The sequence below is a fragment of the Triturus cristatus genome, chromosome 3_2 (assembly GCF_964204655.1).
Source record: "Triturus cristatus chromosome 3_2, aTriCri1.1, whole genome shotgun sequence".
NCBI classification, from domain to species: Eukaryota; Metazoa; Chordata; class Amphibia; order Caudata; family Salamandridae; genus Triturus; species Triturus cristatus.
The window spans coordinates 143,364,932-143,391,349 of record NC_140584.1 but is presented as its reverse complement, the minus strand read 5'-3'; positions in this window follow the sequence as shown (position 1 = coordinate 143,391,349).

Below are 26,418 nucleotides of genomic sequence, written 5' to 3'. Positions count from 1 at the left end.
TCCCAGAGATGCTGATAAAGGAGCAATCTTCAATCCCTTGCAACGGTTGTATGTTTAAACAATTTATGCCTTTCCACGCATGGCGGTTCTCTGAAGTCTTTACAACAAATAAGACTTTACCACACACTCCTTTACCTCTCATATCATTGCAAAGAGATGCTTTAGGGAAAGCGCTGGACTTTAGAGCGATACAATGTACTAATCAAACCCCAGTCTGCACAACAGTAGGGAGAGCGTCCAACGCTGCTTTCCCTAAGTCTTGTAGTTGTAATGACATGTGTGGTAAAGGAGTGAGTGGTTTGACGCATTCGTTGTAATGGCTACAGCGTAAGTGCAGTGCGTCGTCCTGCCTTCGTGATAAAGGCTGTTTTCCCTCTTGCAACATATCTCATTAGTTCACGAAAAATATATTATACATGATTTGTTTTGAAAACAATATTTATCTTCCAAGTCAATCTTTGCAAAACCTCTCTCTCGGTGTGAAGTACAAGCCTTTGCAACAGCCCATCCCAACCTCAGCTGCTACCGATGAAGTAACAGAGTCAGCATCATCAGGGGGTAATAAAGAGGTTTAATTGGAGGTTTTCCTCTGCCACAGGGGTCTTTTACTGGGGAGCACAGAACAGAAGCTGCAGATCCCCACTCTGCCATTTTGTCATCTGTCACTGTGAAAATGTCTACAACATGATCTGCAGGTAGGACATACTTTATTCATCCATCAGGTCTCCATCTCTGGCAGCAACTGCCACCCACAGAGCCTCCAGCTCCCTCCAACATTCCTGAAATGATTCCAATCCCCACACATATCCCTTCTTAACAATATTAAAAAAAAAAACTTTTTAATTAAACCAGAACGTAAAGAACTTACACATACAAAATCAAACAACAAGTAATACAATTGGATGAGCTTGATGAAAATAACTAAACACAATAAAAAAATAAAAGCAAATAATATTACTATGGCATGGAACCACAAGGACACACCGGATGTTCAGAACATAGATACCCTACAAATCATGTAGAAGGGCTCCCCACGGAAAGACTTCTACTACATCACATAATCCTTATATCGTATCGGAAGCTTTTTATTCCTAACTACACAACCACCCAAGGTATCCTTGTTATGACATCATTCAGAAATGTTACTGTCCAGTTCACCTTTTTATTGAACACCTCCATCTTCGAGCCTTTGTTGAACGCCTCCCTCCTTGATCACCACATCCCCACTACCACACAACCTGTCACGCACCAAAGAAGTTTTATTTGCAGGAATCACAGAAACCATAATCTTATTCCATACCTTTCCTCCCGCAGCCAAAATCACATGAATCTGAAACTCCACAACCTTCTTCGGAACTGAAGATCTAGACCAACCCTTTTCTTCACAAAACCTGGACTTTTGATATGAACCCTATCACCTACAGTTACCGACACAGTCCTCCCATTACCCCTTAGATCCCCTTTTCCAGACAAAGCCTTTCTCACACCCAAAAACTGTCCTAGGACATCACCATTCACCATCTTGTGGTTCATCTACCCTTTGTTTAATTCCATACCAGCTACTCTTCCTCTCATGAGGGTGAAAGGAGACACACCAGTCACACTATGCGAAGTTGTTCTATATGCCCACAACATGTCTTTCATGACCTTTCTCCAATTCATGTTATTCACCAAAGCCAATTGCAACTGATCCTTTATCATTCAATTAAAACTCTCCACCAAGCCATTACTCCTAGGATGGTAAAGAGAGGTTTTAATGTGGTGAATACCATTCTTTTGAAGAAATTCACTCATATCCAAGGACACTAACTGCGTTTTGTTGTCGGTAACCAACTCTTCAGGATAACCTTCTCTGGCAAAATCTTCACTAAGGAAATCTAAAACGGTAGAAGTAGAAACACCTGCAACCTTATTTATCTCGGGCCACCTAGACAAATAATCAATGAGTACCAAAGCAAGTTTAGGCATAATTTCCAACACTCCAAATGGTCCAGAAATTCCTAGGGCATGGACAGCGGTTCTGCAGACATTGCAGGAGATGGTACAGTAACCTGAGACTTATCACGGATGACACAAGCATTGCAATCCCTAACAAAATGTTTCGTCAGTCTATCCAACCCTGGACATCAAAAGTCTTCCCTGATCCTAAGTTTGAGTGCTCTAATACCACCATGACCACAATGTGCAAGATACAACACCTTCCTTCTCATGCCTTCCAGAACAACCAGCAAACCACCCCAGCGTAAAATACCATCGACCATGGACAATTCATCACACACCTTCTCAAAAAAAAAAAAATCCTCATGAAACTCCTTGATCTTAGGCCACCCTTCAACCAGATAATCTCTAATCTTGGTCAATACTTCATCCTACTCCAGGTTTTGCACCCACTCGTTTTTGCACAACGCCCCATCCAATACTTTATCCAAGGAACTTAACACACAAACCATTACTAAATCTTAGTCCTCATGGTTACTCTCCCAACTATCATCATGTACAGGTAATCTTGACAAACAGTCTGCTGCAAAATTCTTTTCACCTGAAATGTGTTCCAACTTGTTGTGAAACTCTTGCATATGATACTGCCACTTGGCAATGCAGGGAGTTGCCCTTTTCTCACTACGAGTACAAAACAAATCCAATAAAGGCTTGTGGTCGGTCCGTGAAGTGAGTTCTCTTCCCCACAAGTAAGTCTTTACACACTCTACACCTTAGCACATTGCTAGAGCCTCCTTCTCAATGGTTGAATACGTGGCTTCAGCTCTGCGCAAGGTTCTCGATGCAAAAGCAATGATTTCTTCAAACCCGTTTGTGTGCTTCTGTAACAACACTGCACACAGCATAACACTGCTCACATCCATCCTCAAAATACTCAAATCCTCTAAGTTGAAGGGCTTCAAGGAACCTGCTGTAACTATGCTCTTTTGATTGCACCAAAAACTTCTTTGCATTCACCCGACCATTCAGATTTTGCATTCTTCATTCAAAGGTTATGCAACACAGAAGATTTACTGGCAAATTGTGGCAGAAACTTAGCATAAAACTTTACCAATCCTCAAAAGGACTTAAGTTGATCTTTGTCCTGTGGTGATGGAATTTCTTCAATGGCCCTCAAAATCTTCAATTTGGGTTTCAAACCACTGGCAAATACCTGATGACCCAGATTGTAAACACTCAGTTGAGCAAATTTTCACTTATCCCTTCTCAATGTCATTCCACTTTTCGTTAAAATGACCAGAATCATTCTCACACTTATGTCATGTTCCTCTTTATCTTTACCATATATCAAGATGTTATCCTGGAAACATGTCAACCCTTTCATACCGTTAAACAAAATGTCTATAACTCTCTGAAACACAGAGGATGCTAACGATGTGTAAACATCATCATGATTCAAGGGAGGTTGCATTTCATTAATATTTGGCAATAGTTGGAGATCTACCCAAATATTCCAATAAAGACCACAAAGATATACACACACAAACGCAAAGATTTGTCTGCTATATGTGCTAAAAAAATTGGGGACAACCACTCAGATCCTACAATAGGTTCAATAATGGATATAGCACACAGTTTGTTCAGTTCCCCCTTCAATTCTTGCCTAAGACATGAGGGTACCTTTGATGGTTTGTGAACCACCGGGACTGCAGTACTTTTTAATACTATACGATGCTTAAATCCCAGCAACTTTCCCAACCGATCACAAAACACTTCCCTGAACTCACTGATCCACTTTGCTCTTTCAACATCCTGTTCCCATGTGACTGTATTCAAACTTGAAGTCACCAACCTATCCTCGGTTATTATTAATTCCGGATGGTTGAAATACAAAATTATATTGAGTTCCCTGGGATCATCCTAATCCAGCAAATATGACACATTGTTTTCCACAAATACTTCAGTATGAGCACAGTTTCTAACCCACAGATGCCATGAAGATAATGATCATGCAGCTTCGACACCCATGAGGGCCACAACACCCATCGCCACCACCCCCAGCCCCCCCTCACCAGACATACACATACCGAGCACAACACAAGAGCCACAAAAAGCACATGATGACGAACATTGCCAAAATAAACACACATGTGTGGCCAGAAGAACGAGAAACAGTCACACAGCACTGAAGTAACAACCAAAAACTTTATTGAAATACAACACAAAACACCAATGTGGAAGACACCTGTCGGGTCCATCAGGGACAATCTTGACGTCACAGCCTGGAAAATAAAGCACAAAATCAGGACGTGTGTCATGCGCTCATCAGAAAGAGAGGAAAGGAAAGGAAGGGAGAGAGAGAGAAGGGAGAGAAAGTGAGAGAGAGAGAAGCAAAGGAAGGAAGAGAGAGAGAGAGAGAGAGTGAGAGAGAGAGAGAGAGAGAGAGAGAAGGAAAGGAAGGGAGAGAGAGAGAGAGAGAGACACCATCGCCCCTGCGCACCCAGGCCCCACTGTTCACCTGCTGCCACCAGTGTGTCCACCAGTGGGCACACCACGTGCCCATGCAAGCTCCAGGCACCGGTCCCGCCACCATGGCATGGTCCACATCATGCAGACCCACCTCGCGGCCCAGCAGGTCCCACACATGACTCTGAGTCCTGAGTCATCAAGGGCGGAGACCACATCAGTGCACACGTCATCATCGCAGGTTGCACACCGCTCAGCTATTTTGGTGCCACTAACCCTGTGCAACGCCAGTCAGTGCCACGTGGTGGTAGGCCCGTGACGGCCGCAAGGCTACGGACGCTACTGACCCTGTGCGCAACAACTCATGGGCCCTTTATAATTGAGAACCGTGCAGCGTCCGTCATCGAGTCACCACCTGCAGAGGGGAATGTGACTTTGTTGGCCCCTTATATTTGCGAGGTCACATGGCCTGGGACACCTGTGCCGGATTGGCGTGGTGTGTGTGCAAATCTGCCCTCAGGGAGTGGTCGTGACCTGCTGACAACTAGACCAGTGACCTGCACACCACCAGCGAGTAAGCCTACGACAGGTAGCTATGTGGGCCCCCCTCAGAGCGTAAGTGGAGTGGTCTGGCCTGGTGTTCGCTGGACCAGCGCAGGGCTTGCTACAATGACTCGGGGGCTCGGGCGTGGTTCAGACCATGTCTGGACATGGAAGTGACTAATGCGTGTGTCCAGGTTGTAGTGTCCACGGCACCCAGAACACAATAGGCAATGTAGCACACTGTGACTGGCATCCCACTAGGGGCCATATGTAGGTAGCATAACATTTACCGATTCATAAATACCGAATTTTACCGATTCGGTATTTATGAATCGGAAAATAGTATGTAGGTAATTAATCGGTAATCATTACCGATTCGGTAAATATCGGTATTTATGAATCGGTATTTACCGAATCGGTAATAATGCATCCCTTCCCATTGATTCCTATGGGCCTGGAGGCCCATTGGAATGAATGGGAAGCCAGTTACTATTACCGATTCGGTAAATACCGAATCGGTAATAGGTGAGGCATTATCATGGGTGGCAGGGTGTCACATTGACACCCTGTTGCACCCCTGATTCGTGCATGTGTGCACATGTGGCGCACATACATGCTCTAAGGGCATGTATTTCTGCCACATGGCACTTCACAAATTGCACAAAAATGCTTTTTTAAAGGTATTCCTCATTTACCATCAACTTGTAGTTGGTGGTAAATAACGAATCCAGACACCAATTATGCACTCACTTGAGTGCCCCCTACATAGCATTTCTGGATTCGGTATTTACCGAATCGGTATTTTACCGATTTCTTAAAATTCCGATTCGGTAAATACCGAATTCAGAAATCAGCCACCTACATCTCAAGTGCCTCAATACCGGTCGGTAACGGGATATTTACCGAATTTCGGCCGTTACCGACCGGTATTTGGCTTCCTACATATGGCCCTAGATGAGCATCATTGACGTAAGGGAAATCACTGTCCCTACATTCATCCACACATTCATACATGAATGATGAAAGACATGACACAGCATTGCGTTACTGGATGTTTATTGCACATCCAGTGCAGCTGGAGCAGTACAGGAACATGCCAAGCACACTTCACAATTTGGGCCCATGGAGGGCCAGCCAGAGTCCATCCGGGGATGGCAAGTACTGCGGAAGAGGAAGGGTACAGTCCGCAGTCTGGTCGCTGTGTCATTGGTCATCAAAAAAGATATGGAAGTCCATGTTGTGGTCCAAGGTGAGTGCAGCGGAGTGTATCAGGGGTCAGTGGAAGGTCATGGGGCCATGTGTGACACCAAGCAGAAACAGGCCAAACGGAAATGAATGCTAGGGCCTCCTTCTGAACACAAACCAATCCACGTCCTCGTCCTTGGATGTGTGCTTTGCCCCACCTGTGGGTGTTGCAGTACTGGCTGTAGCACTGTGTGTCACTGACACATCAGGGGCCAGAGGAGGATTGTCCGCCGCACTGTGATGTCCTGACACACCAGGGGGCGGAGATGTGGATGGTGTGGGGGCAGCAGCATTCATCAGCGCCACACCTTGTGGCAGCAATGCCATGATGAGTATCTGCAGAGCATGGTAGATCCCAGCTATATTTCGCTGATGTGCAGCGGTGACTGCCATCCTTTCTGCCTCCATCTGCACCATGTCCTCCATTAGCCTCTGCATGTGTGCCAGCTCACGGCTGGGATCTCTGGATCCACTCTGAGCGGACAAGTTTTCTTCTCTCCACGTCATGACTCCAGCGATGTCAGCCAGGGCTCATTGGAGACCATGGAGCGGGCCGTGGGTGTCTGTTAAGGACTGGAGCTGGTCCCCAATGGGACCTAGACTCCCATGGGTGGGTTCCAGTTTGGTAGCCATGATATTGAACGCCACCCGCACCTGCTCAGCCGTCTCCCTCTGGCCCTCCAGCACGCGGCATTGTGTTGTTCCTGGGGGTCTTGGGAGACTGCCGGGGCTAGGGGTGCCTCTTGCTGGGTGGTTTGGGTAGTGGGTGGGGTCTCCTCGATGCAGCTGGGTTGCCCTGATCCTGAAGGTGAGTTGCGGATGATGTCAATGATGTCTTGGAGGGCTTGGGTGTCGATGCTGGTGGTGTCCTCCTCGTCATCAGTGAAGAGTGGCTGGGACTGCTCTGCAGGATGTGTTGACGGTGCCCCTGCAATGTGAAGGGGAGATGGTGTATTACAATGTGTCCACATGTAGGTAGCTGCATGGTACATGTTGACATTCAGACAGCATGGCATTGTACATTGTGACAGTCTGTAGATCAGGGCCATGACCCAGAGTCATTGTGGGTGTGCACTGTGCTCTGCTTTATTGTGAATGTGTGCCATTGTGGCCATCTCCACCCGTCCCCCCAGTACCTGGTGGTCACTCACCCTGTTGCGGTTGTGTTGTGTCCTGTCGAGCAGTGTCCAGTTCCCTGACTCCGGCCACAGTCTCCACACTGATGACTGTCGACACCAGCTTCTCCATGTCATCCAGCACGAGCTATGACGCTGGGCTCCCACCTCCAGTCTGCATTGCTGCCTTCTGGTTGGCTGCGAGTTTATCCTTGGTCTTGCGATTGAATTCAATCCATTGCCTCTTGACCTCTTCCATTGACCTCTTGTGCGCTCCAACGGCGTTCACCTTGTCCACGATGTCCCGCTATATTCCATATTTGGTGCCCAACGACACGTTGGAGGTGAGGAACAGTTGTTGATGGTGTTCCATCACCTCCGTGACTAGGATCCTGTTTTCCTGCGGACTGAACTTCATCTTCCTCTTCTTCTTGTCCTTGCCCTTCCCTGTCCCCAAGGTCCCAGGCTGGTCGTCCGGGCTGCTTGTGGGGTTGCGCTCGGCCTCTGCTCCTCCTCCGGGTGCTTGGGGGTTGGTCTGTTTGTGTTTGAGTATTTTTCTACTTTTATAGAGATTTTTCCCACCTGCCATGTGTGTATTGCAGGCCTGGCGCTTCTTATTGCCTGATTTCCTCATAGCGCTTTGGCCCATCACATGTTTTTCGCGTTGAGGTTTGTGTTTTTATCTCCGTCGATGTGGTTGTATCGCGGACATTGGCCGTGATTTTGGCAGACTATCGCATGGTACCACCTAGTTGTGAATTCCACGTTGACACAGGGTTCTTTTATCATGATAGTCTGCGATGTGTAAAGTTGCGTTAGCATTTTTTGGTGATGTTTAGCACAAGTTCTTGTGAAAATCCCCCTTTGTCTATTGACCAAAAGATTGCAATATTGTGGTTTCCTTTTGCCAACTTGTTTGCTAACCACACAATCATAATCAAAAAGGTCCTGGCTCCTCCTCTTTTATCATTAGGACATACCCATCACTATTCATGCTTTCAGAATCATTCTCACACACAGCACTTACAGCCTGATTTTTTTTAAAATTGCTCGCCTTACAAACACAAGCAAAATTACCCCTTCTGTTACATTTGAAACAAGTTTGAAGACGGCCTCGACAATGTTTCCCCCATCCTGTGATCTACTGCCACACCTGAAACAAATAAGTTCCCTTTCCACATTTAACGAAGATACTCCAGGTTTTTTTAATTGTCTAATACTTTGGCTATTAGGTTTGTCACTGCCAGTCTTCTGTATGGCTTTCACTTCCTTGCACTCCAATCCTGGATGACTAGCAGCCAATTTTTTCATACATATATCTGACTGTTCAAAACTCCTTGCAATATTCAATGCTAACTCCAAATTGGGATCTTTACTGGCTAACAGCCTTTCTTAAATTTTCCTGTTAATAGTTTTCTCTATTAGCTGATCCCGAATTATCTCCTCCTGCATGCCCTGATAGTTACAATTGATAGACTTAGGGGCAGATGTACAAGAAGGTGCCGCAGCGCAGCACCGGAAGCCCTGTGGCTGCGCCACGCTGCGGCAATTTCAAAGCATCGGAGTGCGACATATTTACAATGATATGTCGCATTCCTGTGCTCTCCCCTGCCCTGGAGCACAAACAGCTGCCATGTGCTGGCGCAGGCGCCTTGCACCATGGTGCAAAGATGCCTACGTCATAGGGAGATTTTTTTTGTGCAGTAAGGGGCACCTTCCTGCACAAAAACAATCACTACAGGCATTTTCCTCTTTCAATGCATGCTGTAGAATGCAGCACGCATTGAAGAAGGAAGAAAACGAGGAGACATGAAAAAATGTTTCCTCGTTGAGCCTCGCTACACCACCCCTAGTGTGGCGTAGCATACTGACGCATTTCCAGGTTTACAAATCCTCGTGAATCTGGAAATGTGTCTGGTTCCATGGGTGTTGCGTGGGAACACTCACAGCAACACCCATGGAACGCCCCTTTAACGCACAGTGCAGCGTGTAAAAAAGGCCGTATTTACAAGGTAGGAAAAGCCACACAGGGTGGCTTTAAATGTCCTTGTAAATATGGGGCAGTAAAATGCACTACCAGTGCGTCACAAAAAGTGATGTACTGGCAGCGCAAGGGGCTTGTAAATCTGCCCCAAAGTGTATAAAGCTCAAACAAAATCATCAATTGATTCCCCTGTAAACATCTATGCGTTTCCAACTCCACATTCTTTTTGGGTGAAAACCTATTGCTTTAAGTCTGAATTATTGATGCATGTTCATTTCGAATTGGTTCATCATCACCCTCACCACTATGAAGCACATGTACCGTTTCTATCTGTAAAGTCTTTACAATTGCTCCACGCTCGTGACCAAGAGTGTAAACCAATAACGCCTTCTTATTTTTAGACATAAAAGTATCCCATCTATTGCATCTAATAACGCATTAAAAGCTTTACGCCATTGTATCCAATTCAATTAAGTTAACCTGGATCCGCTTAAAATGGAAGTGGTGGAGGAATTTCTTCCATGACGTAGTTGTGCACGCAAGGTGAGTTGCTGCCTCTAATATAATATTGGTGTGTATGAAGGTAAATAACTGCACTGTCAAATGGGTGTACAGTTACTTAAAGCAATAGGAAAAACAAGCAATGGTAATGGTGTGCATGTCACCGAAATTGTAAAAGGGGGACTTTGAACATGATCAATTTGCACTATTTAATAAGTGTGTCTATCACCGATGTTGATCAGGACTTAAACAAAAGGAAATGATAATTGGTATGCATTTCACCAAATTCGTAGAACTGGAATGCACAATATATAGGCAACAGGCAATAGTAACGAGTGTGCCGTTTCACCGAAATCGAGCCACTAGAAGATAAGTAATTCCCTTTAATCCAGATGAAACCGATCCCAAATGTTTAAAATGGCCTTCGCACGTACAGTGGCAGAGGCCTCTCTGTGGCATGTAGAGCTTGAATAAAGATATGCGCATGAAGGCTGTCGCTTGCATGTGACTTGTGCTTCAATTGCATGCCACTCTCCTGTAACTTCCTCTTTCACACACAGCCATGCACATTTGAATAACCTTACTGCTGCAGCACGTGCCTGATTCATTTCGCCAATGCCTCTCGTAAAACTTGCACACACACTGTCAGTACCTTCTGCCGCCACTACAATGACACCACATGCAGTGACATACGCTCGACAAACATTTGTGAGCGCAGAGGAAGATTTCCAGGATCATCCAAAATCGCAGCTTTGGAGATGGGAACGCTGACGGCACTCATCGCCAGTGAAAAGATGTCCACAACATGATCTGCAGGTAGGACATACTTCGCGCAAGAACCACACTCCACGCTGTTACTTGATGTATAAAAGGCCATTTTATTAGGACAAGGTTGCAATCATTTAGTCTTTATTAAAACAGTACATAAATGCAATAAATATACTTTTTCCCTCCCATACCGACTCATTCTTCATCCATCCTTCTCAAAACCATCTCACCTGCTTGACTCTTCCCCATTTACTCGGTGACCTTATTCTTCTCCCAGTTCTCACCTTCACTTGCCCTCCAAGCATCCTCTGTTGAATTTCCTTCATTGCGCCCCGCGCCCCACTATCAGTCACCCGTGTACTGTTCTCCCCCCCCCGAGGGGTGGATCCACCCGTATGTGACTCACCACCCCGCCAAAGTACCGTAACGTTGCTGCTCTGCAACCTGCCCTAATCTGGCATGCTCAGACCCAACAAACCACCCCAAGCCCTTGCTTAAGACCTGTAGGGTGGGTGGGTGGACAAACTTTCTTTCTACTCCCCGGTGGTGCTCAGGTGTCAAGAAGAGGCCGGATCTTCCTCTCCTGACACCTTATATCCCCTGTTGTTTACCACAAAAGAGCTGCTCCTAGTGAGGTTAGACCCTGCTACAGTTATAAAACCATTGTGAGTGGGGACATCTCACGAAAAGTAACGGACTGGTCTCACACACCACCTGGTGTCATGCTTCATCATCGACCAGTCCTCGCCCTCTAAAACCTTCGTTTGATAGAGGGCGGGCATTTCACCTGGAGACAGGGATGCACTTCTAAACTAAGGAGTGGGGGCCCGTGAAATGGAAAGTGAAGTTAAAAATCATTATAGTTACCAGAAAGTAAATTTTAATGTGGCCAATAACTATATGATGCTAAAAACAAAGGACGGTGAGTGGGGTGCTTAGTGTCCCCTAACCGTCTCGTGGATGGTCAACATGTTTCTGCCATGTAGGCCCGAGCGGGTCCAGGGCATTCATCAGGACCTAAGTTTAAACTGGGGGCTCCGTTCTTACCAACAAGTAGCAAGAAAATACCACTGTGCGGGTGTGGCAAAGGCCGCACTCCGTTTCCTAAATGGCTTCCAAACGTCAAGCCTGAAGGGAGATAAAAAGTGAACAAACAATATATATATATAAACCTGTTGAGATGGGTCAGAAAAACATTAAATGCGAGACACAATAAAAAGAAACAGCGCATGCGTGAGTTCCTTAAGGTGAGTGACTATTCACGTGACTTGTGCCACTCTATGTGTGTACACAAACAGATCGAGAGTGATGAGAGCGTGGTAGCTCTCATGGGTCTTACCCTAGTTGAAACAACTACTTGCCACATGGGGGGAGGGGAGGGGAAACTCCTGTTCATTCTGGAGGGAGAGAAGGTAAACCAAAGTTTCCATAAAACAAAGTGTGGGAGAGAATCTTCCACATACGTGTGTAGAACACGCTCATTCACACAGTAACGAACCTGAAGGGTCCAGTTACAACATTCACTGCATTCATACTCTTACAGTCTCAGGAAAAGAATCCCACAATCATCCTATGTTGCTGCTCCCGGTCCTCCCGAATGTAGGAATGAGGACGCGGGGTCGGCGTTTAAATAGTGCGCTTGTGACTTAATTAGAAGCAGCGCTGAGTGATTGAGCCTGAAAAGTGGCTCCTGGTTTGTGGTTTCCGGTGTCCCGAGCTGTAGCGGGAAGGATGCGTGCGGTGAGATGCCTGGTTCCGTAATGGCAGTAGCGCGGGACCAATGATGTTGCTCAGAGGGCGGTGCATGCCCAAACAAGGAGGTGCAGAAGGGCTGGACACTCCCATGCGGGTGGTGTCACGTGTGAGCGGGATGAAGTTCTACGGGAAGAGCACGTCTGAGGTCGCCCTGGCAATGCGGGGGTGCCACGGTGAGAGGGATATGATTCGCTCACAGGGAACCAGTGTGGAGTTGCGTGTTTGAGAGATCAAGTATACAGCGAGAGAGCACATCTGAGGTCGCCATGGTAATGCGGGGGCCGCGGTGAGAGGGATATGATTTGCTCACAGGGAACCAGTTGCCATGGTTTTCCTGTGCCTATGTTGACTTCTTTCATGTTGGCGGTTAGATTGCAAGATGTACATCCACCCACTCCTTAGTTTAGAAGTGCATCCCTGTCTCCAGGTGTATGCCCGCCCTCTATCAAATGAAGGTTTTAGAGGGCGAGGACTGGTCGATGATGAAGCATGACACCAGGTGGTGTGTGAGACCAGTCCGTTACTTTTCGTGAGATGTCCCCACTCACAATGGTTTTATAACTGTAGCAGGGTCTTACCTCACTAGGAGCAGCTCTTTTGTGGTAAACATTTAGTAATGGAGGCTGCTCGCTCCTAGAACCCCACTCCTCCTGTTCCCTCCTCCACACATTGTGGAGTCCTTTTGTGATTACCTTATGTCCCCTCCCAGCTCCCACCCCTTCCTTTGCCCCACTAATCCCACCCCACTTTGTCCTTCCGGCCGTTGCACGAACACCCAAGGGGAAGACTGGCCTGTGACCTTTACTTCCCCTGGGGGCCGCATCGCGTAAGAACTACGCTCCACGCTGTTACTTGAAGCGTAAAAGGCAATTTTATTAGGACACGGTTGCAATCATTTAGTCTTTTTTAAAACAGTACATAAATGCAATAAATATACTTTTCCCCTCCCATACCGACTCATTCTTCATTCATCCTTCTCAAAACCATCTCACCTGTTTGACTCTTCCCCATTCACTCGGTGACCTCCTTCTTCTCCCAATTCTCACCTTCACTTGCCCTCCAAGCATCCTCTGTTGAATTTCCTTCATTGCCTCCCGCGCCATGCTATAAGTCACCCATGTACCGTTCTCCCTCCCCGAGGGGTGGATCCACCTGTATGTGACTCACCACCCCTCCAAAGTACCGCCAACCAGGGAAACCCCCAGAGGGCGGTTCCCTGCCCCACCCCTGGTTCCTTGGCACCTTTCGCCTCTGCGGCAACCGGTGGATGACCAATCCACCACCTAAACTCATGTCCCTTATAAAGTGCTATTGTTGAGACAATCGTTGGTCATGAAAGGTGCCAACCCTACGTAGGACCTCTTGCTCCCCAAGTGCCTGTGCACCAAACACTTCCCCCCTCTGCCTCACCTGGTGGATAACCATCCACTACTTCAATGTGCACCCTGTGCCACTATTAACATTCCTGGGTCAATTCTTGTCTGGAAAAAATGCTCCCCCCATCGTAGTGAACAGCCATTCGCCACCGTTACTGGCTTCCCGTGCAAAAATTCACATTTTTGGGCCAAACCTCATCCATGACAGGTGCCCCCCAGCATGGTAAACGACCATCCACCACCGATATCTGCCTCCCATGTAAACACTGGGTGAGGATTTTTGGGCCAATCCTTGACTGTGATAGGTGCCCCCAACGCGGTGAACGATCATCCACCACCTTTACCTGCATCCCGTGTAAACAATCAACCTAGTGGGGCCAATCGTCGTCCGTGAAAGGTGCCCCCATCGCGGTGAACGACCATCCACCACCAGTACATGCATCCCGTGTAAACAAGTAACCCTTCTGGGGCACTCCTTGCCCATGAAAGGGCCCCCCATCGCGGTGAACGACCATCCACCACCGAAGCCTGGGTCCTGTGTAAATAAATAGGAGTTCCGGGCCAAACCTCGGCTGTAAAACGTGCCCCCTCTTTAAACAAGACCACCTGTTTCTTCGAAACCGTCACCTCATCAGCGGGCCATTATATGGCAAGCCAGTTCGATAGCACCCCGATCCCCTCGTCTGCACGGCACAATTCATTCACCTGCCCAAATTGCCCCACGTTCCATTACATTGACCATATCCCTTTCCATGCCTCATAGTGTAAAACCAAACCGGACACATCCCAGAATACACTGTTCTGACACTTATCGGGGCAACTTATTGTTTCTTTTGGCACGATGTCAGCCGTACTGGCCACAAATCCCCCCCCCCCCCCAATTTCACACCAGTGTTTCCCCCTGCATTTCACTGCCCGATAAGTGTTCCCCGCCCGGTAATGTCCGTACACCGGTTAGTTGCATCCCTTGCTGTCCAATGCTCGGGTGAATGGCCACCCATCCAGGTGACCGCCCTGGATCCTGATCCACTCCCAGCTCCTGTAGGAGAAAAAGAATGATTAGTCTTGCAAGAATCACATCCCCTTTCCCTCAGCCCCGTTCAGCAGTCGTTCCAAATCCATCCAAAAAAACTCCTGGTCCAGTACCTATATCGTCAACGCAAAACACCTGTCAGACTCCCCTCGTCCTCGGCCATCAGCCTCCTCCCCCCACCTCCTAACACCACCACAGGTGCAGCCACCCTATACGTGGAATCATACGTCACCTTAAGGGAGCCCCACCCCAAGAGCCCGGCCTCTGCATGAGACCTATACTGCCTGCCTCTCTGACCTTCTGCCTTCCACCCTTGGAAAAACACAAAACGTCCCCCAGCCGGGGTCTTCACTCCCTTGCCACCAGTTACCACTGCCTTATGCCCTCTCCTCGCTTCCCCCTGCTCATTTAACACGCTTCTGACTTGCCCCCGGAAAAATTCCCACCAACACAAACCACTAATCCACCCCAACTGACCCATGCCCATGCACACCTCCCTCACCACTACGCCTCACAGCACTGACACCACTCAGCTCGACTAAACATGTGCCTCAACTGTTCACCCCCAAAAAACGCCAGGCCCTATACCACCAGTAACCACAGCCATCTCCCCATTGTCTGCTGCTCCACATTGACCATAGCATACCGTTGCCAGGGGGTTGTACCCCCATGCCCCCCTCCCCCAACCCTTGAAGAATATCAGAGTGTCAGTGCCTTTACGACACTACCACCATGTGCCAGCCCCTGATTATACCTTCCCAACCATCCCGCACCTACCCTGCTTCACATGCCCCTGTCGCTGCACAATTTGCCCTGCCAAACATCCCCTTGAAAACTCTTAGGGTTCCCTGGCACCTCGCCTTGTGCCTTCCATACCCCGCTGTGCAGCCCGCCCAAATACCACCTTCTACGATACAGCAAACCTGCCCCAGCCCTGCCTGGCTTCTGCATTGTGTCTTCCTGGCACCTCTTCCCCACTTACCCTCATGTAGCTCCCCCCAAACCTTTCACTCACTGCCATAAACCTCCCCTTCCATCGTACCCGTGGCTTAAGTGTCCCCCTCGCCTTCCTAAAGAAACTGCGGTACGCAGTCACAATCCCCTGCCAAATATCCCCGCTAAATACCCATGAGACCCCTTTGGCCCCACTGTAGCTTACGGCACCAAAGGCCCCCCTGTCCAGCCCCCATGCAAGTCCCGCCTAAAACGCTGCCCTCCCTCGCGCTGCAATAATGCTTGCACCCAGGTACCCCCAGAGCCCCAGAGCTCTTTGTAACCCCAGCCCCCCCAAGTGCGCACAGCCTATCTGTCAACCCGCCCCCATGAAATTGGTGGCTAATTAGTGCAATTCATCAGCATGCCTGCCACTCCAAACCCTCGTAGACTCGACAGTCCATACCTGACCCCCTGTCATGTAACCCCCCTACATCTCCCGTTGGTCCAGCTGCCTTTTTGTGAGACATCGAGCGCCCGGGACCTGTGGCGAGCAGCTAACCGGAAAGGACCTCTAAGCTCTGACATCCCCATACCTTACTGCGTAACGTCAGTAGTCATTCGGTTCCCATGCTCCCAGATTGACCTGCTCTGCAGATAGCCACCCAAGGAGACCCCGCACCCCTCCCCGATCAGTCATCCCTGCCCCATCACCACGTCTTAAGTGAACTCTTCATGACGCCTCCATAGTTGCCTGCTGGCGTTGACAATTCTGAACTGACCGTGACCTGTGACCCGCAGATCGTAGCCCCAAAGGAAAAAATCCCCCATTCCTTTCGCCCTGCCACTGCGCCCCCCAGCCACTTCGGCCCCCAAACCCCACATCCTGCCCAATGGTTTGATACCAAGAACCGCTTGCGTGCCAACCGGCACCTCTGGCCCCATGTGTCGCTCTCCTCCATGTAACCGATAGTGAACAGTCACCCACTGTTTACTCACTACTGTCCCCCACATTTTACTGCATTGAACAACATTATTGCCCATAGTTTCACCTCAAAAATGCAACCATTGTAACACCAGGATCTGAATTCATCACCTAAGGCCCATGAGTCTGAAACCTTGCCCCAAGTCCTCGGTGACTCATTGGCTACCACCTGTTCATTTGGACCCATGCCCCTCCCTTCACTTGGGCCCGATCAGCCTCCTGCACCCGCCACCGCATCCCCCACAGCCCAGTACCTACCCCTGCCAACCAGCTGAAAATCCCCACGCTCACCCAGTTTTCCCTCGTCCCAAGGCCTCAGCCGTAATCCCATACCTGAGATGGCCATCCGGGACCGGGACCTTATCATCCTGACCAAGAGATGCTGGTCCCCCTTTTCGTTGTGTCCTTAGCTCTGTCCGTGGCCTCATTTGCCACCTGTAACAACTACGAAACAGTCCGGTTACCTGAAATCCCCCCTCCCCCTCTCACAAACCCACTCAGTCCCGGCCCTTGACACATGTCACCAACCCTTCCACAACCTGATCCCCAACACACACTGTCCCGTTCAACCTGCGTCACTCAACATCCATGCCAACATACCGCCACTGTGTCCCTCAACCGCCATGCCATCTCACACAAACTGTAAGCATAACTGTAAAATTCCCAACATGATATTGCCCGCTGCGTGATCCATGATGGAGGGCAGGCCACCGCGGACCCCCCTACTGCTTCCGGCCAGCGTCTTGAGGCCATTGTGCGCCCTGCCAGCATCACCCCCAATTGTCGGCCTCACACCGGTCCTGGTTCCCCCCCAACCTGGTCGCTCAACCAGGTGGGCCTCAAGCATCACCAGGCCTCGTGCTGTGCTGGTCGTCTCTCACCCCTGCTCTGGGCACCCCTAAAAGCTGCCCCACAAACCCCCAACAGTGCCCAGACTCCCCCCTCCCATGCCGCAAACCCTGGTAAAAGCCCTGCCACGCCTTCCCGATGCCGCCTCCCCTTACAGTGCCCCTCCACGCATCAGCTGGCCCTAGGGCCCCCAGTGCAAACCACAAACCCCCCAAACAGTACTGTGGTGCAAATATTGATGGTGCAGGCAGTAGATTGGGTGTGGCCGCAGAACGACCAAGAGTGGTGAGGCTGATAAGCCACGCGGTCATTTGACAGCTGCCTGGATACCGCAATGAACGCAGGCAGTCACTGCCGGCCGCCGCGGCCTAGTCGGGTCGGTGAGCGTTCATCCCCTCCCCCCTCCTCCGCCTCGTAACACTGCCGAGCCTCCCCTCGCAAAGCCCCAGGCCGCACCCGCCGTGCTCTCGCCCACTCGTGGCCCGGCTCTACCCCCTGCCCCCATCCCGCCTGGACACCAGAATTGGGTTGCCCCCCCTACCTGATGCTGCCACCGCTGGAGGCTCTACCTCCCTGACCGCCACCGCTGCAACACCTCCACAATCTCTGACCTGCATGTGCAGGCCAACCCGGCCCAGATCAGCTGCACACCCTGCCACAGCCGCTCCTCCCAGTCCGCCCAGCTACTCGCACGCAGCACCAACAGCCGCCGTGTCCATGTCGCCTTCGCATGGCACACCGTAAAGCTACCCTACAGAATCCTGATGCATGACAAAACCCACGCCGATTGACAAATCGGCCATCTGCCCTAACCACACGCTAACCATATCTACCAAAAACATTCTTTCTACCCCCCGGTGGTGCTCAGGTGTCAGGAAGAGGCAGGATCTTCCTCTCCTGACACCTTATATCCCCTCCCAGCTCCCGCCCCTCCCTTTGCCCCACTAATCCCACCCCCACCTTGTCGTTCCGGCCGTTGCGCGAATACCCCAGGGGAAGACTGGTCTGCGACCTTTACTTCCCCTGGGGGCCGCATTAGTCATCCATCAGGTCTCCATTCCTGGCAGCAACTGCCGCCCACAGAACCTCTAGCTCCCTCCAACATTTCTCTTCTAATTCCAATCCCCAAACAAACCCATTTTGTATCTCAGATTAAAATAAATCTGATGCCCCTTCCACAAACTCAAATCTCTCCGCTCCCTTGATTAAAATAAATCTGATGCCCCTTCCACAACCTCAAATCTATCCGCCCCCTGGGCACCCTCTAACTTGGTTTTCGCCTCCATCACAGATTTAAACAAGCAAGTAGAGGTCATTGCCGCTGATAGAGAAAAAAGGGGCCAGTGAGACAGAAGAAGCACAGAGTCAAGAGGGAAGTGTTTCTAGAACCAAAGAACAACTTGCTTCAGTAGAAGAAGGTATAAAATCAGCAGCAGCAGAGGACATAGATGGTTAACATGAGACAGCTACGAATGTGAGCGTTTCCAATATCATTACACAAGACTATTCCCTTCAAACTGTTTGGTTGGAAACAGTTTGTAATGAAACCCCAGATAAGCATCCTTATAGTCAGCAATACTTCACTGGTGACAGGAGAGGCATATGTTGGGCTTTCAACAGGAAGACATTCCCTTTCCCATCTGGATCTTGTAAATACAAACATGTTTGCTCCTTTTGTGGCCTTCCATCTCATCGTAGTTCAAATGCACGAAAAAGTCAAAGGAGAAGAGTAGAGAACCTGCCAAATCCCACAACTGTCAAGAGCTTGCTGACACTGGTACAGGTGTGGAACTGACTGCCGTGGCTCATTCTCTTCCACAAAAAGCAGGCAGCACAGTCATTGCATATTGGTTTCTCTTAAGGTTTTAGGATCCCAGCAGCTGATGTGGTTCCAATTTCACATTGCAATAACCAGTTGTCAGCGAATACTCACCCTAGTGTAGTGGCAAAGAAGCTTCAGAAAGAATCATCTCAGAATACGATCGTGGGTCCTTTCCCTAAGCTGCCAATTGAAGCCTTTGTATGTTCCCCATTAGGAGTGGTACCTAAAAAAGAGCCTGGACAATTCAGATTGATTTACAACTTGTCAGCTCCAAAAAGGGGATCTGTCAATAATGCAATTGATCCACAGTTCTGCTCAGTAAAATATTCATCTGTTGATCAGGCCCTGGTCATGCTAAGGGGTCCCTTCCCTGACATTGAATCTCTTTTTTGTTCTCCTGGCTATTCTCCCTGATGATTCTACCACTTTTCAGGCTTCCAGTTCAAGGGCATGTACTATTACAACACGTGCCTGCTGATGGGCTCCTTCTCTTACTTTGAACAGTTCAGCTACGCTTTGGAGTGGATATTTTTATACCAAACGAGTCACCATGATGTTACTCATTACCGTAAAAAAAAAAAGTCCTGGGCCCACTCGAGTCTGATGAGTGTAGTCACATATTGGAGGCTTTTATTGCTATTCTACGAGAGTTTGGGTTTCCCCTGGCACCTGGAAAAACTGTCAGCTACATGTTTTGGTAGGCCAACTTAGCACTGCTCTGAGAATTATCCCTATAACCAGTCCATTTTCCAGATCCATCACCAGATCTATGTTAGGTCTTGCACAGAAACATAAGATAAGATACCAGGTTGCCTGCTGAGGTCAAGGAGAATTTAAAAATCTGCCTCCCGTATCCAATCAAATGCTTGGCCTATTCACAGACTCAGCTGGTAATGTAAGTTTTGGGTCAATCATAGACACTCAGTGTTGTATGGGGGAATTGGCCGCCATCTTGGCATGATGCTGGCATAAAAAAGAATATTGCATTTCTAGAATTGTTTCCCATTATTGCCACAGTGATTATCTGGGCAGAATCATTTAGGGGCATATGTATCAAGCTAATTTTTACTCGCAAACGCTGCGAATCGCAAAATACAGCGTTTGCGAGTAAAAATTCGCAAAACGGGATGTATTAGGCAAAATCCCATCGCAAAATTAAGGAATTGCTAATTTAGCGATTTCTTAATTTTGCGTAATCATTTAAGAAATCGCACATTGCGATTTCTTAAATGATATGTAAAAAGCACCCAAGTTGTGCAAATTATCCTTAAGAAATCGCAAATTACCACCAACTTCCAGTTGGTGGTAATTTGCGATTTCCTTTCAAAATGCACTATTTTTAATTTTGCAAAGTGCCACGTGACGCTCATACATGCCCTTAGGGCATGTATGTGCGCCATATGCACACACATGCTCATTTCAGGGGTGCATCAGGGTGTCATCATGACACCCTTGCACCTTTGAAATTATTCTCAAATAGCGATTAGCAAATTGCGAATTCGCTATTTGAGAATTACTTCCCATTCATTCCTATGGGTCTCCTGGCCCATAGAAATGAATGGCCAGGTATTCCTTAATTGCGATTTCGCAATTTGCTAATCGCAATTAAGGAATTTTAAGAAATCGCAAAAAGTTTGCGAATTTTTAAATACATCCCGTTTTGCAATTCTCAAATAGCGATTCCTTAACAATCGCTATTTGAGAATCGCAAATGGTGATGTTGATACATATGCCCCTTAGGAACTAAGATTGTTTTCTTCTGGTCTGACAAAATGGCCATGGTGCAGGCTATCAATGGTCAGGGGGGTTCTTGTAGATTGCGCTTAACACTGTTGAAACTTTTGGTCCTCCTTTGCTTAAGATGTCATCTGTTGTTTTAAGGCAAACATGTGCTTGGTGTACACAATAATGCAGCTGATTCCTTGTCTCGATTCAAGTTGCAGGATTTCAAGACTATCCAGCTGCAAACAGCTGAGAAGATGATGGGTTTCCCGGAAGAGGTATGGAGGATCGGTGCCCTTACTCTATCTGATTTAGTAGGGGCGTTCTTGGCTAAGTACACACAGCTTGCATATGAGAAATACTTCCTAAATTATAGGGCCTTCTTGCATTCCAAAAATATTGATAACCCATTTTCAATAGACTCACTCTGTCTATTGTGGGGAGCATTAAGGCAGCAGAATAGGCCTGCATCATATGCTGCAGCATATGTGTCAGCAATTTTCTGTCACTTTTCTGGTGAGGAAGGCCTTAGGTGGTTAGGCAGGGTTGAGCTTCATCATGGGGCATCACAGGAGGACCCTTGACACAGAGAAATTCACAAGACTTTTATCCAATCTACACATCATATGCAGGTCACCATATGAGGTTACGCTGTTTTCTGCAGCATGTGTAGTAGCCTTTTATGGAGCATTTAGCGTGGGTAAATTAGTTGGGAAAAAAAAGCAAGACGCTGTTGGTGACTTGCAGTGGGGTGACACTCTGATTGCACATGGTACGTTGGCCATTATGCAGAGGAGATCATAGAAAGATCAGTTAGGAAGAGGTGCCACCATTATACTCCATGAGGCCCTTGCAGCAACTATCTGACTGGTAGTTGTCAGACCTGGCACCATTGGCGTGGGTCTCCCTTCCAGTTTTTTTGCTGTTGCATCCTGTGTTTTTGCTATATGTTTTGCTGGTCTAGATGCTTTGGGCACTGTGCCACTGCTATTCAGTGCCACGGCGCAAGTGCTCCCTATGTTAAATTGATATAAAGGATTAGTGACTCCATGATTGGCTTATTTGGTTTACTTGTCAGACCCTAGTCCAGTGCACCATGTGTGCCCAGGGCCTGTAAATCAAATACTGCTGGTGGGCTTGCAGCACAGGTTGTGCCACCCACAGAAGCAGCTTGTAAAGTGTGTCTCAGGTCTGCCATTGCAGAGCCTATGCGCAGTCTGGTACTGCCATGCTGACTGACCAAGTGCACCCACTTGCCAGTCCCTAGACCTTCCCTTATCTTCATATCAGACACCCCTATGGTAGGCCCAAGGATAGGGTGCATTGTAAGTATAAGGTAGGACATGCCCTGGTGTGTGTGGCATGTCCTAATAGTGAATTACAGCCATTTTCGTTTGTCACTATTGCAAGGCTACCTTCTCCCATAGGCCAGATTGGGCAGTTTGATTATAACATCTTCTAATCCAAACTGAGCCAGGGAACAAGGTAGAAATTCGAGTTTAGTATGCCTGAACTCTGAATGTTAAAATACAACTTTTAGTGTGTGTGATTTTGACATTCGTGTTTGAAAATACCACTTTTAGAAAGTAGGTATTGTCTTACCTAACCATCCAGCCTGCCTCTGCTAGTTTGTGTATTGCATGTCTGGTTTATGAGTGACAGGGGCTGGGGTGGCTCCAGGTGACAGGGTGAGTCAACACTAGGCTGAATAGACCTATCTGCATTGGGTGTGGTGGGAGGAGTAGCACCTGGGCCTGAATAGGGCTGTGTCTGCCTTCCACAATGCTGGCTCCACCTCCTGTGGTGTGTCTGATGACCCTGGCCCACCCTGACAAAGGAAGAAGTTGTGCACTGGCAGAATGCACCCAGAACTGGTTTGGACTAGGTACAGACACTCTCTGCCTTCAGAGACAAAGGAGTTGTGTGTATAAAAAGAGGGACCCAGACCCCATAACTTTAGATAACTTCTGGGAATCAAGATGAACCTTTGCTGAGGAGAAGAAGCAGGAAACTGAAGGAGGAGACTACCCCTGTGCTGTGTGCTGTTAGGGGGTTGGCCTGCAGTGGTTGCTTAATTGCCAACGAAAGGAGAAAAAGGATTGAGTGGGCTTTCATCATCTTGAAGAAGAATATCCAAGGGCTTGAACTGTGCTTGCCTTCTGCCTGAAGTCTCAGGGATACAAGACTTCACCACCAGCTCCGCCCTGAATTCCCTTGCTGGGAATTGAAGTGCCTGCTGTTGTGTTGCGCCTTCTAAGAGACTGTGTGTTGCTGGGAACTGTATTCGTGACTCAACAAAGAAGAAGCGTGTCGCCACCGCAGCAGTTGTCGTAGTATCGCCGAGTAAGCGTGCCACCGCTGGCGCTGGCACCATCGCATCACCGAGGCGCGTCGCATCACCGGAGAAGCATGCCGTCGCCGCAGAGGTTGTCGTCACATCACCAGAGAAGCAAGTCGCAGGGCCTGTCGTGGCTCAGAAGTTCACTGAGTCACTGCACGGCCGTCGGCGTGCACGCAATGCATCTACGTTGTTGCACCGTAACCAAGACGCCATTTTGTCGCATCACACCGGAGCATCATCGCATCAGATCGCAGTAAGAAACAGGCGTGTTAACTCCCCACACAGCAAGGAAGCAAGCCTAAACTCCACTGCGCAGCAGTAAGGAACCAACGCATCCACTCCCCTGAGTGTAAGGAACGGCGTATCACCTTCCCTGCAACTCTTTTGTTTGTTTTGCGATGCGCATCCCAGGTACCATGCGAGTAAAGTGTTGCATTTACAATCTAAAGTGAACTAAGCTATTTCTACCATTTTAGAGACTTGTTTTGATTACAGTACTGTGGATTTATTGTCGTTGGCCTTGTGTTAAGTCTATATAAAGAACACTTCTTTTTCTAAACCTGTGGGGTGTCTATCTGTAGTGTTTTCACTATATTACTGTATGTGTTTACAAATGCTTTACACACTGCCTCTGAGATAAGCCTGCCTGCTCGTGCCAAGCTACCAAAGGGGTGAGCAGGGGTTATTTTAGGAGTGTATCCCCTTACCCTGACTAGAGGCAAGGGTCCCTATTTGGACAAAGGTGACATCCTTTACCAACTAGAGACCCCCAAATCTAACAGTAGTCCATTCAAGTCATTGTGTTTTCATTATTTTGTTAGTCAGTTCGAAGCTCTTGTGTCTTTGCCCTCAACATCTGAAAAGAATGCAAACTAATCTGAATACTCATATTAAGATGGGGCCCTCACTTGTGGCAATGAAACTAAAGCACTTGTACATTTCATAATTCCCATTCACATATTCTAATTTATTGATATGCAAATAGCAGTTAATTCTTTAAAACATAATTTAATTCCACTCCAAGTAGCCTCTCGTTTGTTGACACCATAGGCACAAGGGAGCAGGCAGCCGCATCTAAGTAGGGTCCTGCTGAATAATTTGCATTTCTCAGAATGTTTAGAAGCGTATATTTCTGCAGCAGGCTAGTGCAGAACTCTTACAGGTGAATACGGACAAATAATCTGTGCCATTTGTTTATCTTCCATTGTATCTTTTATTACTTTTTTCCTTATCACATATGTATGTTCCTGATGAATTTTCTATGAAATGCTGATTCATGCAGTGAGTCAGTTGGCACCTTGTTAGACCTGCAGTTGGCCTTCCCAGGAGAATAATAGCGCAGATGAGCCAATATGACGGATTGAATTCGGGATTCCAGTAAAAAGGATGCCTGTGTAAGTTTCGGTGGGGAGGGGGGGGGGGGTATCTTCTCAACACAAGGCAAGGACACTATCAGTTTTACCTCTAGAGTTTAAGGGAAGTGCTAAAGAAAATGTGCCATGTGTCAAAGATCATTCCTAGAATGATACATAACTATTGGGTCCTACTATCGTTCGTAAAACTATCCTATTAGGCGTTGATTGTCGATTATTAACTCTAATTGGATGATATGTTTGTAAATGTTATTCCGGACACAATTTTAACGTCAGATGACATTTTGACAATGAAATTCTGGTACCACACCAACAGAATGCAATCCTTATCTCCAGCGTTTTCACAGTGGTAGCTGAACAGAGATCAAACATTGGAAGGAGCTACCACCAAAGACAGGGATAGATCAAAATCACCACTGAAATGCCAGTGGAACACATTTATGATGTGCATTGCCAATTCCCCTACAATACATATTATCCGGGATAATGCCATATTCTTTCAACAATACTATGCTAATTAAACCTACTGTATTTATTTGAATGTTAACCTAGCTGACGACTATCCAGCCCCCTGAACAGCTTGTGGCTATATCTAACATGCTTCTTCTGATTTGACTTTCTGTGACATGAACATGGTTATTTTATCCAACAGTATTAGTGGTTACTGTCACACCTTTTTCATAGGGAGCGCTCTCCTTATTTGAATCTTTTACAACAACCTACCCCCACCAACATTAGTCACGTACCTCGGTCACCAGTGAACCAGAATTTAGGCATATGTGCGCCATTTGTTTGTAGGAAATACAGTTCTCTTATAATGGGATATGCCTAATGACTGTCATGGAAGAGTCGCGTTTGCTGCTTTGAAGGACTTCTCCATATTGCCCCTGGATGTTGCCAGGCTGAGATGCCATCGCAAATAAAAATAAAATCACACATACATGGTTAGCAAACACCCACAAATTGTATCACAAAGAGGATCTAAAAATGTAGAAAGAGACTCAGTGGATAAAAGTAATATCCTTCGCTGCCTCCATAACCAATTCTGAAACATCGACTTCTTGATCCTTGGGCTATAAGAAGAGTGGGGTAGCAGTACTATTTCTCAAAAACGTAGCAATTCGCATTCATAAATTAAAGTGAGGCAGCATGGATTGCTATGTGTTTGCAAAGGGCATCATTCAAAGTTCCCTGGTTGTTATGGGCTCCACATACGGTCTCTACACTTTTAAGAATGCTAATGAGTTAAACAATACTGAATAGACTGTTCATAGATTGTGATGTTTCAAAAATAATTATGGGCCTGGATAGGAGCCATGCGATAGAGCCAATCTGGGAAAACACAAAAAGGACAGAATGGAGAAAAGAGGCTCCTATTAGATACTAATATCGAATCATGCTCTGATTGATCCTTTGAGCCTGCTGGTTGCACTTAATGTGAGATGACATTTCTTTCATTTGTGCTTGGCACATAATTGGCTATTTTTTCATCCACAGAACCATTCTGCCAAAAGTAGGGATTCTGAAGGGTGGAACATCAGTTCATGCACTAGTCTAATTGATGTTAAACCTTGGTGCTGCAATTTCCACAACTAGTAAAGAAAGAGAACAAACATTAGGAAATACACAAAATAGGAGAAAAGAATGGCTTAAAGGAAATTAATGAAAC